The following is a 14,649-nucleotide window of genomic DNA, read 5'->3' on the forward strand; positions in this document are numbered from 1 at the left end:
AAGGTGACTATCCAGGACTGCCATGCTGGTGGTCATCAGGTTCTGAGAAGGTGACTATCCAGGACTGGGCATATAAGAATCAGGTCCAGCGATGTTCGTTTCAGACGCAGGGAGAGAGCTGCTGTCTGTCAGGGAGAGTGTTAGGGCGGGTTCACACTACGGAATTCTCGCGGACAATGTCCGCGTAATTCCGTCAGCTGTCCGCCCGCACGGGCGCGCGCTTTTCCGCCGGCTCCATAGACACCATTCTATGGGCCGGCGTATTCCGCGATCCGCTAAAAGAAGTGACATGACACTTCTTTCAGCGTATAGCGGAATAGGCCGGCCCATAGAATGGTGTCTATGGTCCGGCGGAAAGGTGCCCAGATGTGCGGGTGGACAGCTGACGGAATTCCGCAGACATTGTCCGGGAGAATTCCGTAGTGTGAACCCGCCCTTAGGCAAGAATCATCCACAATGAACCCAACATTCCTAAGGGCTACAATTTTTTTGGCCTCTTGGCTGCTGGCTGGGACTTGTAGTGCAGCTACCGCCATTTTGGCTGCACACTGTGCAGAGTGACTGGTGCCAGAAAGGGGACAGCTTGTGGTCCCCCACATAGACCCCAAACAAATTGCCCAAAGTCAAAGTGCAGCTACACCTATCCTGGCTGTGCAGTGTCCATTTCAATGGGTGCCCTAAAACAAACAGCACCTGGTACCTACAGACTCCATAGACTACACCAAAAGTCCTCTGCAGTACACCAAACGTAGTCTAGTGAATATGTTTTTGCTGTCTGTTGCATTCACTCCAGTCTAGTGAATCAGTGTGTCCTCTCAGTTACATTCACTCCAGTCTAGTAAATCAGTGTGTCCTCTCAGTTACATTCACTCCAGTCTAGTGAATCAGTGTGTCATCTCAGTTACATTTACTCCAGTCTAGTGAATCAGTGTGTCATCTCAGTTACATTTACTCCAGTCTAGTGAATCAGTTTGTGCTCTGCGGTACACCAAACGTAGTTTAGTGAATTTAATTTTTTCTACAAGTCCTAAATGTCCATATCTCAAAACTGCTGGGCCTGGAGATGCTGCCCTATAGGCTGGTAGAAACAGAGGCTTTCCGCAACCTCATGGCGGTGGCTGTCCCCCTCGGTACTTGGTCCCCAGCTGCCACTATTTTTCCCGATGTGCCATCCCAGCGCTACATCGGCACATGTCAGAGAACATCATCCTTGCCCTGATCAACGCAGTTAGTGAGAAGGTCCATCTAACGACAGACTTGTGGACAAATCTCCCAAACGGCACATTGATTTAACTTGGTGGAGGCTGGGACAGAGTCTGACCCTGGGTCCGCTCATGTGCTGCCAACACCGAGGATTGCGGGGCCTACCTCGGTCACGGTTTCTCAGGCTTATTATGCCTCTTCCTTTAATCCCTCCTCTAAATTACCATTCGTGAGCACAGCGCCTTCAGTTGGTAGCTCTAGGCGCAGCAGCACTGCCGTGGTTAAGCGCCAATAGGCGGTGCTGAAACTGCTGAGCTTAGGTGACAAGAGGCACACCGCCAAAGAGTTGTTACAGGGCATTACAGTTAAGACCGATCTTTGGCTCGCGCCACTGAACCTCAAACCAGGCATGGTGTATGACAACGGGCGTAACCTGGTGGTGGCTCTGCAACTCGGCAGACTCACACCTTTTCCATGCCTGGCCCATCTTGTGGTTCAGCGGTTCCTCAAGACCTAACCCAATTTGTCTGATTTGCTCACCAAAGTGCGATGCATCTGTGCGCATTTCCGCAAGTCAACCACAGATGCTGCCACCCTTAGGGCAGTGCAACGGTGCTTACAACTGCCAGATCGTCGACTGTTGTGCGACGTGCCCACGTGATGGAATTACTGGTAGGTTAGTCAGCTTCGTCAAGTCTACAATGAGGAGTGGATGTCTGATATATGTCAGGTGTTAAGCCTCTTTGAGGAGTCAACACATATGGTCAGCTGGTGAGACTGAAGAGGGTACCTATTGATAAGAGGGAATTCTTGTGTGTTGGGACATGGCTGACTTCATGTTAGGCTGCCTTTCCCGTGACCGTCGCGTTAGAAACATTTTTGAGAACACCAATTACTGGGTGTTCACCCTCCTGGACCCTCGGTACAAGCAGAACTTTTCCACTCTCATTCCTGCAGAGGAAAGGAGTATGATAGTGAATCAATAACAACAGGCCCTGGTGCACAAGCTGAAACTATCCTACCCATCTGACACCATCAGCTTGTCAAACACTGGCAGGGGAACACTCTCCAAGGCCTTTGCCAGTTTTATGTCACCCGTCCCCAATCTAGACAGAGTAGAGGAGAGCTGTTCAGAAAGATGCTAAGGGAGTACCTAGCTGACCATACCAACGTCCTGCGTGATCATTCTGCTCCATACAACTACTGGGTTGCAAAGCTGGACACGTGGCCCAAACTGGCGCTGGCCTGCCCTGCCGCTAGCATGTTGTCAGAGCAGATGTTCAGTGTAACTGGTGGCATCATCACTGACAAGCGCACCCACCTGTCAACTGACAGGCTGACGCTTATTAACCCCTTCCCTCCGCAGGACGTACCGGCATGACGCTGATCCCGGCTCGGCATTCCATAGATATGGTCTGCAGCAGACCATTATAATAGAGCACCGTCCTGATGGATCGGTGCTCTATTATATACACAGCATTGATCTCAATGGGAGATCAGTGCTGTGTATATAGAAGTCCCCCAGGGGGCTTCTAATTACTGTTAGGAAAAAAAAGTGTTTTTAATAATGAAATCCCCTCCCCTACTAAAAGTTTAAATCACCCCCTTTTCCCATCTTATAAATAAAAATAAATAAACATATTTGGTATCACCGCGTGCGTAATAGCCCGTGATCTCGCACGGTAAACTGCATAAGCGTAAAAAAATTCCAAAGTTCAAAATTTTTGTGTACACAAAAAAGTAATCTCGAACTTTGTGTGTACGTAAAAAAAAAATGTTTTCTTTTTTTTAAACCCCTTTTTTTAATCAATAGAAAACGGAAGCACACAAATGTCTTTACATTTGCAAGCTTTTGGAGGGGACTGGTCTCTGATAGAGATGAGTGCAACTAGAGCATGCAAGTCCAATCATTCCGCATTTTAATACCAGTGGCTGAAGAAGTTAGATGCTGCCCTAGGGAGTCCGGGAAAACAAGGATACAGCATATTGGTCTGTACATGTTTTCCAGGACTCCCTAGGGCTACGTCCAACTTTTTAAGCCACCTGTATTTAAATGCTGAATAATCGGACTTGAGCATGCTCTAGTTGCGCTCATCTCTAGTTCCTGCTCAGCATTTAATATAAACTGCTGTTCAGTCACATGGCAGGGCTCTGAATAAAAGGAGCGCTATTTTGTTAATTTACCATATATGTTCCTGAAATAATTTTTGGGCAGCAGTCACAGGACCCCATTTTGGAAGCTACACCCTTCAAACAATTCATATAGGGGAGCCTTTGGATCACACAGGTATATAACTAAAGTTTTTAGCTCAGAAGTGTGAAAACTAAAATGTAATTTGTTTCTAATAGTAAGTGAATTTAGGTAAAAGTCTTTAATTTTCACCTTGGTGTACAGTCTTTTGCTAGGAGCAGGGTCGGACTGAGCCACCGGGGGATCGGGGAAACCCCCAGTGGGCCCCGAGCAGGAGTAGGCCCCACCCCCCAGTCAGGGAACACGGTCTCCCTGCAGCAGGGGCCCCCGTGCTCTTGGGGGGCCCACTCAGCCGCCGATTGCTGGCCCTCACCTTCCCTTCCTTGTGTTCGCAAGCGTGCTGCCGCCACCGCCCCGACAGATGCGCAGCTCCTGGTCCCGGCAGCGTCATCACCGCTGAGCTCTGTGCGCGGTGCGGCAGCTAGGACTTCCGGCTCACGTAGCGCATACCGAAAGTCCCAGCCGCTGCGGCGCGCACAGAGCTCAGTGTTGATGGCGCTGTCCAGGACCAGGAGCTGCTCATCTGTCGGGGAACAGAGGAGAAGAGACTCACGACGGGGGATCATGTTGACAGGTGAGTTGTGTTTCGGTTTTGTTTTGTTTTTTATCATAGGGGGGAGATGGACAACATGAGGGGGGTGGGGGGGGAGATGGACAACATGAGGGGGGTGGGGGAGAGATGGAAAACATGGGGGGGGGATGGACAACATGAGGGGGGGGGAGAGATGGACAACATGGGGGGGGGAGATGGACAACATGAGGGGGGGAGAGATGGACAACATGGGGGGGGAGATGGACAACATGGGGGGGAGATGGACAACATGAGGGGGGAGGGATGGACAACATGAGGGGGGGGGAGATGGACAACATGAGGGGGGGAAGAGATGGACAACATGAGGGGGGAAGAGATGGACAACATGAGGGGGGGGGATGGACAACATGAGGGGGGGGGGCTATGGGTAGAGATGGACAACATGAGGGGGGGCTATGGGGGGAGATGGATAACATGAGGGGGGCTATGGGGGGAGATGGACAACATGAGGGGGGCTATGGGGGGAGATGGACAACATGAGGGCTATGGAAGGATGGACAACATGAGGGGGCTATAGGGGGGAGATGGACAACATAACGGGGCTGTGGGGGGATGGACAACATGAGGGGACTATGGGGGGATGGACAACATGAGGGGGCTATGGGGGGGATGGACAACATGTGGGTGCTATAGGGGGGATGGACAACATGAGGGGGCTATAGGGGGGAGATGGACAACATGAGGGGGCTATAGGGGGATGGACAACATAAGGGGGCTATAGGGGGGGATGGACAACATGAGGGGGCTATAGGGGGGAGATGGACAACATGATGGGGCTATAGGGGGGAGATGGACAACATGAGGGGGCTATAGGGGGGATAGACAACATGAGGGGGCTATAGGGGGGAGATGGACAACATGAGGGGGCTATGGGGGGGAGATGGACAACATGAGGGGGCTATAGGGGACAATGGACAACATGAGGGGGCTATAGGGGTGATGGACAATATGAGGGGGCTATAGGGGGGAGATGGACAACATGAGGGGGCTATGGGGGGAGATGGACAACATGAGGGGGCTATAGGGGACAATGGACAACATGAGGGGGCTATTACGGAGGAATAGACAACATCAGGGGGCTATATGGGGTGAATGGACAACATAAGGAGGATATCTATATTGAAGGACAACTTGAGGGGGCTATATATATGGGGATGGACAGCATAAGGGGGGTACCTATATGGGGTGCCATTTATAAGGGGGACAACACAGGGGGGACCATATACTGTAAGGGATATATATAGATATATATATAGAGTGAGGGCGTACAGGGGCCAATACAGATGTGCAGTTTGTAGAGAGATGAGGATGGTGACATAGTGAGGAGCCTAATATGTTTCTCTGGCAGATTCTGTGGATTCGTGGCTCATAGAAGTTCTCATAATGGCCCAGGGCAGAAGAAGATGAAAAGGGAAGAACTCTGATCAGAAAAGACGTCCCCTGTGAGTCACCTGATATATTTGCACTGTAATGTATATGGTGTATAGAACCTGTGTAGAGCTGCGTCCACCTCTATATAACTGGATGAGGTGATGGTGATCTGTGTACAGTGAATCTTATTCAGTAGCAGCGGTGGTGTTAGTCAGTATGTGGTGGTGTTAGTCAGTATGTGGTGGTATTAGTCAGTAGCAGTGGTGGCGTTAGTCAGTATGTGGTGGTATTTGTTGCTTGTAATCCGGTACTATGTTTTATTGGTCTTAGTATACTAGATTTGGTCAGTAACAATATAGTGATGGTATTGGTTGTGGTGTGGTGGTAATATTTTCCCCTTGTATACTGGTATTATTGGTAATATTGGTATACAGGATTTGGTCAGTAACAGCATGGCGGTAATATGTATGGTGATAATATTTCCCTCCTATATAATGGTATTATTGGTAAAATCAGTCTCAGTATACAGGATCTGGTCAGTAACAGTATGGCGGTAATATGTGTGGGGATTTTTGCTCTTTATATACTACTGTTATTGGTAGCTGTGTGATTTTTGTATCTAAGTATACAGTGTTATCATGCAAAGAAAATTGTCTTATAGCCAATTACACAGGCCAGTTATAGGTAACAAGCGCTCCTAGGAAGCCCCATGTAAAAGTGTCAGAGACCAGCTGACAAGCAAATGCCCCATAGTCGGCTGATTTGATCTTTTGTGCGACTGTAAAAATCATTGCTGTAGGCCGCACATCTCTATATATTCCTGCCCTGCTGATTAGCAATCGTTTGCAGCCCCATACTGCCCCATATCATGCCGTGTTAATGGACCCTTATTAATGTTACCATAGATAAGTATGGTGGCTGAAGGGTGGGCCCCAAGAATGATTTCCCCTGGTGGGCCCAAGGCACTCCAGTCCGACACTGGCTAGGAGCTTTCTAACAAAATGTACAGGCTATGGCTGTGCTTCAATTTTGGGAACATATCTGGCAAAGGTATCTGTCTTGCTATATAGATGGCCGCTAATTATGATCATGCTTGTTTTCCTGTTGCGTTCTTGAAGTGGGAACATAGCCTATTACTCTTCATATGTTCAATCTGTATGTTAAAGGGGAACTCCAGGTAGAGGTTAAAAAAAAGAAACCTCTGCAGAAGCATATAGCATTACTTACCTTGCTATCCCAGTTTTGAAACTACCAAAAATCCATTTGTTTTGGGGGGTTTTGTTCTGTATTGTGTTTCTGTACTTCCTGTTTGAGCAGTTTCCAGAATGCAATGCTTTCCCTGAGCTGTTTATCACAGTCCTTGCTGCACCTGCTTCTGGCCGGTCAGAGATAGTGAATCACTCAGGGGATTGGGGGATCGAGCCAAGCCTCCTGTGACATCACACCCTGCCCCCTGTCTGCATCATCAGCCTGTGGCTAGCAAACACACAATGTGAGACAGAGGCATGGAATATTTTTTCTCCTAAGGTGGGAGAGCAATGGGAGTAGGAGACAATGTGGATTGGCACAGAGGCCATTTTTCTTCACTTCCTGGATTTCTATCAGCTACCAGTGTGGCAGAACCGTACAGATACAGTTAGGGCCAGAAATATTTGGACAGTGACACAAGTTTTGTTATTTTAGCTGTTTACAAAAACATGTTCAGAAATACAATTATATATATAATATGGGCTAAAAGTGCACACTCTCAGCTGCAATATGAGAGTTTCCACATCCAAATCGGAGAAAGGGTTTAGGAATCATAGCTCTGTAATGCATAGCCTCCTCTTTTTCAAGGGACCAAAAGTAATTGGACAATGGACTCTAAGGGCTGCAATTAACTCTGAAGGCGTCTCCCTCGTTAACCTGTAATCAATGAAGTAGTTAAAAGGTCTGGGGTTAATTCCAGGTGTGTGGTTTTGCATTTGGAAGCTGTTGCTGTGACCAGACAACATGCGGTCAAAGGAACTCTTAATTGAGGTGAAGCAGAACATCCTGAGGCTGAAAAAAAAAGAAAAAATCCATCCTGGGCGTCCACGGAAGACAACAGTGGTGGATGATCGCCGCATACTTTCTTTGGTGAAGAAGAACCCGTTCACAACATCAACTGAAGTCCAGAACACTCTCAGGGAAGTAGGTGTATCTGTCTCTAAGTCAACAGTAAAGAGAAGACTCCATGAAAGTAAATACAAAGGGTTAAATTTGGCGAAAAACACCTCAAGAAGCCAGCTCAGTTCTGGAAAAGTATTCTATGGACAGATGAGATAAAGATCAACCTGTACAAGAATGATGGGAAGAAAAAAGTTTGGAGAAGAAAGGGAACGGCACATGATCCAAGGCCCACCACATCCTCTGTAAAACATGGTGGAGGCAACGTGATGGCATGGGCATGCATGGCTTTCAATGGCACTGGGTCACTTGTGTTTATTGATGACATACAGCAGACAAGAGTAGCCGGATGAATTCTGAAGTGTACCGGGATATACTTTCAGCCCAGATTCAGCCAAATGCTGCAAAGTTGATCGAATGGCGCTTCATAGTACAGATGGACAATGACCCCAGCATACAGCCAAAGCTACCCAGGAGTTCATGAGTGCAAAAAAGTGGAACATTCTGCAATGGCCAAGTCAATCACCAGATCTTAACCCAATTGAGCATGCATTTCACTTGCTCAAATCCAGACTTAAGACGGAAAGACCCACAAACAAGCAAGACCTGAAGGCTGCAGCTGTAAAGGCCTGGCAAAGCATTAAGGAGGAGGAAACCCAGCGTTTGGTGATGTCCATGGGTTCCAGACTTAAAGAGTCACTGTCGTATTTTTATTTTTTTTGCAGAAAAAGCGATTTTAAGAAACTTTGTAATTGGGTTTATTAGCCAAATCTGCCATTATCTGCATGTAAAAAGCCTTTTCCCAGGTCCCCCCCTCCTTCCTCTTTTTCATCCACTCCAAAAAATCTGAAAATTGTGACTTGTTGCAGGAGTCGTACCCTGTCTGCTCTAGGGAGAGGGGAGGGGGGAGGAGGAAGGAGGGAGTTAGCCGGCAGCAGAAAGCAGATAACAGAGGATTACAGGCACAGAGCTGGGTGACAGCTGTAATCTGAGCTCAGACAGGTCACTGGTGATGGTCAGAAGAGATAACGGGTGAGGGATTTGTAGATTAACTCTTTGTTGTCCTGTTTTGGTCTTTTCTTTAGCTCTCTCCATAGGAGAACAATAAAGACAGGGGGGAGAGCTTCAAACTGCTTTTTCATGATAAAAATGCATTTTTCGGATAATAAACCCAATTACAAAGTTTCTTAAAATCGCCTGGACTATTGATTTCTGCAAAAAAAAATTTCACGACAGTGACACTTTAACCCTTTGAGGACCAGGCCCAAAATGACCCAGTGGACCGCGCAAATTTTGATCTTAGTGTTTCCGTTTTTCCCTCCTCCCCTTCTAAGAGCTCCAGCACTTTCAGTTTTTTATCTACAGGCCATGTAAGTGCTTGTTTTTTACAGGAATAGTTGTACTTTGTAATGGCGTCATTCATTTTACCATAACATGTATGATGGAATTCCAAATATATTATTTATGAAGATATAAATCGCAAAAAAGAATGCAATATGGTAACGTTTGGGGGGTTCCTGTGTCTACGTAATGCACTATATGGTAAAAGCGACATGACACTATTATTCTATAGGTCAGTCCGAACACAACCATATGCAGGTTTACGCAGATTCTCTAATGTTATATATTTTTTTTAAATGAAATCCTTTTTTTTGGCAATTAATTATAAATAAAATGGGCCTATTGTGACGCTTATAACGGTTTTATTTTTTCACCTACGGGGCTGTATGGGGTGTCATTTTTTCCGCCATGATCTCTAGTTTTTATTAATACCATATTTGTGAAGATCGGACGTTTTGATCACTTTTTATTAATTTTTTTATATATATAATGTAACATAAAATCGGTAGTCCGCGCACTTCTTTCCCTCTTTTCGTGTACGCCGTTTACCGTTCGCAATGACGCTTGTTATATTTTAATAGATCGGACAATTACGCACGCTACGGTATATTATATGTTTATCTATTTATTTATTTTTATATGTTTTATTTATATAATGGGAAAGGGGGGTGATTTCAACTTTTATTGGGGGAGGGGTTTTGGGGTAGTGTGTTAGTGTTTTTAACTTTTTTTTTTTTACACATTTGAAGTCCCTTTGGGGGACTTTTACATTCATTACTTGGATTTTTACACTGATGAATGCTATGCCATAGGCATAGCATTGATCAGTGTTATCGGCGCTCTGCTCATTGAGCCTGCCTGTGCAGGCTCAGTGACCAGAGCGCCGATCGGACCGCACGGAGGCAGGTGAGAGAGCTCCGGCGGCCCGTTTTACCGATCGGGACCCCCGCAGTCACACTGCGGGGGTCCCGATCGGTAGGTGACAGGGGACTCCCCCTGTCACTTACACTTAAACGCCGCGGTCGCGCCGCGATCGCGGCGTTTAAGGAGTTAATGACACGCGGCAGCGCGATCGCTGCAGCGTGTCATTACCGGTGAGGTCCCGGCTGCTGATTGCAGCCGGCCCCCACCTGCTATGAAGCGCGCTCCGCTCCGGAGCACGCTTCATAGCGGGAGAAACACCCAGGGCGTACAGTTACGCCCTAGGTCGTCTGGGGACAGACTTCCATGGCGTAACTATACGCCCTGGGTCGTCTAAGGGTTAAGGCAGTGATTGCCTCCAAAGGATTCGCAACAAGATATTGAAAAAAAAATATTTTGTTTGGGTTATGTTTATTTGTCCAATTACTTTTGAGCTCCTAAAATGTGGAGTGTTTGTAAAGAAATGTGTACAATTCCTACATTTTCTATCAGATATTTTTGTTCAACCCTTCAAATTAAACGTTACAATCTGAACTTGAATTCTATTGTAGAGGTTTCATTTCAAATCCAATGCGGTGGCATGCAGAGTTCAACTCGCGAAAATTGTGTCACTGTCCAAATATTTCTGGCCCTAACTGTATGGTAATACATTATATAGACACATCTATATAACTTTTAATGTACTTTTAATAGATTTTTTTTTTTCCCTTATGTGGAGTTCCCCTTTAATAAAATATTTTTTCAGCAAAAAAAAAAATCTTTAATTTTCACAAGAAATACAATTACCATATTTTCTGGCATATAAGGTAACTGGGCGTATAAGACGACCCCTGACTTTTAAGAAGATTGTCAAGGGTTTGCCTTATACGCCGGAAAATGTTAACCCCTGTCTGACCGCAGCCTTGCTGTGGTCAGGCAGGGGTTAACTGCAGCTAAATTAAGAAAAAAAAAAGTTAACTCACCTGGGGCCCGTTCCCAACATCCGCGTGTCTCCTGGCCTGTTCCCCGATCCCCAAAGCTCTCCCGAGCAGCCGAGCGTCTCATCGGGACGCTCGGCTGTCGGGAGAATGACAGAGGCTTCTGGTACTTTTAGAGCCTCTGTCACTCTCCCAGCAGCCGAGCTTCTCTGATGAGATGCTCGGCTGCTCAGGAGAGCTTCAGGGATCCTCGGCGCAGGCAGTGTACAGGCCAGGAGACGCGCGGATGCCGGGAACGGGCCCCAGGTGAGTTAACTGTTTGTTTTTTTAAAGTGGTCGCCCCATGTAGTGGGGATGCAGATATTTTTGAGCTCCCCACCGTATGGGGTGACCATACCCGATGTATAAGACGACCCCTCAGGATTAAAAAGTCATCCTATACTCCAGAAAATACGTTAATACCCCAAAAGCCCCAGAGGTCTTCTGTTATGCTCAGCCAATCGCGACTAAGCAGCTGATGACGCGCGGAAGGGGGGGGTCGGCATGAGGGAGGCCTGGAGCAGTCAGGCCGACCTCCTGAAGAGTGACGTATTCGTCCCAAGATGGCGGCCATCACTGAAGGGGTCGACAGTAATTCTGTGGGTAAGCAGAATTACACTTCCGGGTCTAGTGGTGGGGGGTGGAGACATGGGGAAGGGGGCCATTCACATAAATAACACACATTACAATGTTGTATAACTTTGTAATGTGTGTTATTTAGTGGGAAAAAAATGACCTACCCCTTTAAAAATCAACATAAGAAAAGTGACTATTTGACTACAGATTCCTGGTCCAACTCTAGCAATGGTGGAGACCTTCAGCCATAAAGACCCTGGCAATTCTGTAAGTTTGGAGGGTAGCACCCCTTTAGGAAGCAGACACAGAGGGGATACCAAACGCAAAAATGAGGTGTCAAGAGAAAGTAGGTTTCCTGCAAAATTGGGATATTTTTCCTGCAATGTCTATAACAGCAAAAGGGAAACTTGTCAAAAAACAATTGTCATAGACCTATTGGGATTTAGCGCAAGTCCCCAATTTTGCTATACCCCCTCTTATAGAACTGTAAGGTGTGGTTCTAGAACAAGATGAGGAAAGGCCTGTATTTCTGCATCTTGTCTGCCAGTTCCAGCCTGGACCCTTCTTTGCAAAGAGTATTAAGGGATGTTACGGCTTTGAGGTATCCTAATACTCGAGTCAGTCTGACACCCGGTGAATTTAAAGCCTTGAAATGGCTAAAGTCCAGAGGGGAGGTAGTTGTTAAACCAACAAATGGGAAGGAAATATAGTCCCCTATCTAAAGAATATTACAGTTGAGAAGCAGACTGCCAAACTATCAGTTTTAGGGCAGTATTAGACAGCCTGATATTTCAGAGCAAGCAAGCACTGACCGTTAACGGCAGAGCTCACTTGCTCCTTGTTCTCCGCTCACTGTTGGCGCTATTACACGCACCGAAAGAAAGTGGAGGAGCTGAGTTACGAGCTACCCGGACAATCTAAAGATCATAGCCCATAGAAGATAGCAATGGTCTGCTGCTACCACTCTTATTACACAGAGCAACGGCCAGCAAACCATCATTATCGTCAAAATGGTTTGTGCAGAAAGGCAACGATCAGCCATTGTGCATGTCGACTGATCGTGTAATGAACTATTACACAAAGCGATTATCGGCCGGTAATCATCTAAGTAAGGACGATAATCGCTTTGTGTAATAGTACCCTAAGTTACAACTCTTATTAAGGATGTAAGTGGAATTACAGATATTCTCTAAGAAATCTGCAGAGAAGTTGGTGGTGGAGTTTCCCAAAAGACATACTGGTACTGGATCCTGAAAATCCATGAATCAATCAAGCGCCCCCCTGGACACCCAATCATAGCAGGCAGTGAGTGAGTATTTGAACCAATATCTAAGTACTTGGACTCGGTTTGGAGACCACTTATTAATAATGCTCCCTCGTACTCACAGGACACGACACAGTTGTGTTTATTTTAGAGGAATTTGTGTGGACTGATTGGCTTTCGATGGTCAGCATCAATGTCCAGAGCCTGTACACCTGCATTCCAAAGGATGCAAAGTACACAGATTTATGATGAAGGATTTGTTTGTTTTATGTTTTTAACCACAATCCTTTCCAGTTCACTGGAAAGTGGTTTTGCCAGTGAGCTTAACCAGCGATGGGAATGCCAATTGCCCCAAGTTTCGCAAAGCTTTTGTTAGCTGAATTTGAAAGATTTGAAGGTGTTCATTGCTAACAACAATTTGCTAGATATATTTCCTTATTTTTACGTTACATTAACAATATACTGATTACCTGGGCCGGAATGGAGGAGCAATTTAAACAATATATGAACGACAATAGTCTCAACATGCGTTTTATGTACAACTATGGGGGGAAATACCCCTAATTTCTTGGATGTTAGAATTCAGGTAGCAGACAATCGCTTACTTCTAATGGTCTTTTTACACAGAGTAATAAAGCGCTCAATCAACCGTTTAATGATTTAGAAGCAACAATTTGGTTTTGAAGCCGATCAGCGTTAAGACGAAGAGATAAATCGTTAGAAAAAAAATGTTTTTTTTTCACAATCGCTTTAAAAAGACTTAAAGGGGTACTCCGGCGCTGTCTCTGTTTAAATTTCCTCCTATTTGCAGGTCCCTGAACCTCCAGTTGGTGTCATTTTTTCTTTACTTCCTGGTTTGGGCTTTCCCATGATGCACTTTGTCCCCTGTGATGTCTAACTGACTCTGTAAAACTGTTAGATCTCATCACATCTGAGTTCCGCAAAAGTACTGCTATTAATATGCTTTTGCGGTATGATAGTCATCACCCGTCGTGTGTAAAACGGCTGTCTTTTATGGGCAGTTCAATAGACTTCAGCGTATAAACAACAAAGAACAGGGATTTGACGAGTAGGCTACAGAAATAAGTGACCACCTACTATCTCCCCGGGCTACCCCAAAAATGAAGTTAATAAAGCATTGGAGAGCGCTAAACAGTTACATCACACCACCCTTCTTAGGAGTAAAAAGCACAAAGGACAAAAGAAGAAGGTACAAAAAATGGTTGTTACCTTTAAACACAGCCCAATGGACAGTCTTACAAAAAATGGTATTTATAAAGACTGGCATATAGTAGAAGGAGACAAAATTCTTAGGGGGGTTATCAAGGAAAAACCTTTAGTAGCATTTTGTAGAAGTAAAAATCTCCGAGATGAGCTGATTAGAGAATTTTTTGAGCCAAGAGCAAGGGAGATCAATTGGTAAGGGTGCGTTTACACATAGATTTATCTGACAGATTTTTGAAGCCAAACCAGGAACAGACTATAAACAGAGATCAGATTATAAAGAAAAGACTGGAATTTCTTCTCTTCTCAAATCCATTCCTGGCTTTGGCCTCCAAAATCTGTCAAATAAATCTGTCTGTGTAAACGCACCATTAGAAAGAAGTACTCCACATGTTGTTTATGTCATTACGTGGGGATGCAGGAATTATGTTGGAAAAACCATTCGCCCATTATTCAATAGATTCTTTGAACATATGCCATGTTTCCACAATGGTAAAGGTAGCCCCCGTTTAATTTAGCATATCCGTAGTTCACATGGAGGGTCAACAAGTAACATCCGGTTCATGAGATTGAAGTATATTAGCATTCCACCTGGTGGAAGGTGATCGACTCAGGACTCTATTAACTAAAGAGACATTGTTCATCTTCGGATGGAATGCATTAGGGCCACTTGGTTTAACCCCTTCCCCCAATATGACGTCCAGGGACGTCATGAAAAGCAGTGGCAGAATGCATCATGACGTCCTTGGACGTCATGCTTTCCCTGCCTCCCCCCTCTGTCCCTAGGTGAGATCGGGCAGCA

The sequence above is a fragment of the Dendropsophus ebraccatus genome, chromosome 5 (genome assembly GCF_027789765.1).
Source record: "Dendropsophus ebraccatus isolate aDenEbr1 chromosome 5, aDenEbr1.pat, whole genome shotgun sequence".
NCBI classification, from domain to species: Eukaryota; Metazoa; Chordata; class Amphibia; order Anura; family Hylidae; genus Dendropsophus; species Dendropsophus ebraccatus.